This window comes from Polyodon spathula, chromosome 2 (genome assembly GCF_017654505.1).
Source record: "Polyodon spathula isolate WHYD16114869_AA chromosome 2, ASM1765450v1, whole genome shotgun sequence".
Lineage (NCBI taxonomy): Eukaryota > Metazoa > Chordata > Actinopteri > Acipenseriformes > Polyodontidae > Polyodon > Polyodon spathula.
The window spans coordinates 93,399,562-93,403,467 of NC_054535.1; positions in this window are offsets into that span (position 1 = coordinate 93,399,562).

The following is a 3,906-nucleotide window of genomic DNA, read 5'->3' on the forward strand; positions in this document are numbered from 1 at the left end:
CTTTTTATCCCAGTGCTGTTTTTTTATAAACATGAGAATACATTCTAATGGATATAACTGTCTGTCCACTTGACTGTCTGTATATCACACTTACATGTTTGCATTTATCTATTGACATGCCTGCCTAATTATGATGAAAATTGAAGAACACATTATGTTTGCACATGTTTTTCTTTTTTTCTAAGAGTATCAGAATCAGGAGAACCTGTTTTAGTCAATTGTCATGGTATTTTCTGATGGTTTCTATACGGGCTGAGAAGCTCAGATTGGCTAATAAATGTACTCGGTTTGTCTTTAAAGCAAGACATGCTTTATTAATAAGCAGTCTTGCTACATCTTCTGAACTATAATGGAGTGGTCGTGTTTTACATATCTATGATTAGATTATGTTGAATTGCATGCAAAACGTGTTGCTGTTAACACATTGGAAGACGAATACAAATTGCTTAAATGAGGATTGTCTTGAAATCCCCATGCCATGTGGAGATACAGCAGAAGAATGTAAATCAAATGTATGATGTGTTGCGCTATGCAAACAAACAATGTATGGTTTAGAATTAGAATGTAGCTCCTTAGAAAATAACAATGTATTTTTTAATTATTCATGCAATGGAAATACAAGTTAAAAGTAGGCCTACTGGAAATGCATAAATGTCCCAACATAACTCACAAAAGAATAAATAAATTAATTAAATTGCTTTTGATTGCCTTTGATTGAAAAGCCTTTGATTGGTTCATTTTCATAGTTTTTTTTGTTTTTGTTTTTTTTTAAAGACACAATTTCTAAATGTTGAGTAGTACTGAAACAAGTATGTATCGTATTATACTTAGGGATATAATGTATTGGGCTTTGTTTTAGTATTTTTAAATTTAAATCAAAATGTTTGTATAGAAACTTAATCAACTGATCTAAAGAATAATTAAGTAATAATCAGCTACTGTATACAACTCTTTTAATGTGCATTTGGTTTATATATATAGAGAGAGCTCAAAGAGCCAGCTGCCATATATATATATATATATATATATACACACACACACACACACACACACACAGTGTCTATAGAAAGTCTACTCCTCCTTTCAAAATGTTCACCTTTTGTTGCCTTGTAGCCTGGAATTCAACTGCATTAAAATAGTTTTTTTTTTTTCATTTATCTACACATTCTACCCCAAAACTTCTAAATGAAATTTTTTTTTTTGAAATTTGTAGAAAATTAATTAAAAATAAAAACTGAAATAGCTGGGATTGGATAAGTGTCTATCCACCTTGTAATAGCAATCCTAAATTAGCTCAACACAGCGCATCACCAAAGAACACCATCCCTACTGTGAAGCACGGCGGTGGCAGCATCATGTTATGGGGATGTTTCTCATCGCCAGGGACTGGGGCTCTTGTCAGGATAGAAGGGAACATGAATGGAGCAAAGTACAGAGAAGTCCTTGAGGAAAACCTGCTGCCCTTTGCAAGAAAGCTGAAACTGGGACTGAAGTTCACCTTTCAGCATGACAACAACTCAAAGCACACAGCCAAAGCTACACTGGAGTGGCTAAGGAACAAAAAGATAAATGTCCTTGATTGACCAGAGCCCCAACCTAAACCCAATCGAAAATTTGTGGCATGACTTGAAGATTGAGGACCATCAATACTGCCCTGATAACTTGACAGAGCTTGAACAGTTTTGTAAAGAATGGTCAAATATTGCCAAATCTAGGTGTGCAAAGTTGGTAGAGACCTATCCCAACAGACTCACAGCTGTAATTGCTGCCAAAGGTGCTTCCACCAAGTATTAACTCAGGGGGGTGGAGACTTACCCAATTCTGATCTTTCAGTTTTGTATTTTTAATATCTACTTTCTACAGGCACTAATATATATATATATATATATATATATATATATATATATATATATATATATATATATATATATAGGATGGGGAGGGAGTAAGCCATCTATGTAGGCTTGGTTGGAATTTATTTTCTTATGTTGACATCTACTTTTGTATTTATTTCAGTATGTACAATTATAGGCTATAAATGCATACATTTGAAGTGCCATTTGTGTTTGTAGATGTTGGTTACTATACATGTATACCATGTAAGTAACACTTCAAGATTTTCTTCAGCATTGTTGCACAGAGATTGTCAGCTTACCTATTGAAGAATTGCTTCATTGAGACTTCAGTACAAAAGCTGGTATTCCAGGTTTCCCAGGATGCTTAGAGCACATCAGTATGATCTGACAGCAAATTCAAACAGCTAAAAAGGAGAGGAAGGAGCTCCATGTGACATTCTTGGATTTAGCTAATGCATACAGTTCAGTACCATTGAGATGCTTTGGGCAGCATTTGATTTTTTCAGTGTACCGATGACAATAACAAACTTAGTAAAAGCCTACTTCAGAGATTTGCAATTTTGTTTTTCAGAATTCACCACTACATGGCAATGTCTAGAAACTGGAATAATGGCAGGATTCATCATTTCTTTACTGGCTTTTACCATGGCAATGGAAGTAATTAATAGAGCATAAAAATGGGTAGTGGGAGGAGAACGCTTCGCTGGAGGCGACTGCCACCAATTATGGATGCCATGACAATCATGACTACAACAGCAGCCTGCACTAATTGGTTATTGGGCAACTAATCAATAGCATTGAATGGGTACAAATGCAATTCAAGTCCATTAAGTCAAGGAGCATCTCTATAATTAAAGGTAAAGTAGTGGATAAGAGGTTCTACATTAATGGTGAGGCAATACCAACAGTGTCTGAGAAGCTTGTGAAAAGTTTTAGGAGATGGTATGATGGGGACCTAAAGGGCACAGTTCATGTGGGAAAAGTGTGACAACATGAAGTACATAGACCCCAGCATTTTACCAGGTAAACTTAAACTCTGATGCTTTCAGTTTGGTCTACTCCCATTACTTCTGTGGCAACTCGTTGTGTATGAGGTTTCCTTGACAACAACAGAGAAGCTGGAAGTGTTAATCAGTTCATACGTCAGGAGTTGCACACTGCCTCAGCAGAGTGGGACTGTATGGTAAAGGGATACTGCAGCTGCTGGCCTCTGCTCTAACCAAGGAGTTTAAATGCACCAAGGTTCAATTGGAAAAAACATTGGTAGAGTCACATGACGAATGTGTGAGGGAGGCAGCACCTGTGTTGAAAACTGGTAGAAAGTGGGCAGCAAAGGAAGCCCTTCATATCAGTGATATCATTGGGCAAGTGCAGCATGGAAGAGGAGGCCTTGGTCAGTTCAGCTCCTCCTACATTGCACAAAGCAACCCCAGCTCAACAGAGGAAGCTCGTAGTCAACGAGGTATAAAAGCAGGAGGAGAGGATGAGGTGTATAAAAGGCAGTTTCCCAGGCCAAGGAGGGAGACTGGATAAGATGGAAGAGTGTGGAACAATGCACATTTCTTACTCCACCATGGAACTATATTTAATCCCTTTATCATGTTCTCTTTAAATTCATCAATATCTTCTGATATATATATATATATATATATATATATATATATATATATATATATATATATATACACACACACACACACACATACATACATACACACATTTACATACTTCCTCAAGTCTCACCCAGTTAGCTTTCCTAAAATGAAATCTTTCCACCCTACCATCTCTAATTCATTTATTCATTTTCTTTTAAACAATGATAATTTGGATAATGATTACTACCCATATCATTATCATCCAAATTCACTCTGTCAATACAATTGTTAAATCCAACATACTCAGTCCCCCTGTTCTTACATTAATGTATCCCTATTTTATTATTTAGCTGTGGCAAAGTGGTTTGCAGTGTGCAGGTGTAGAGGTGATGCCATGTGTAAACAGATGACAAACAACAAAGTTTATGGTCCAAACAATAAATGCTAAATAAAAC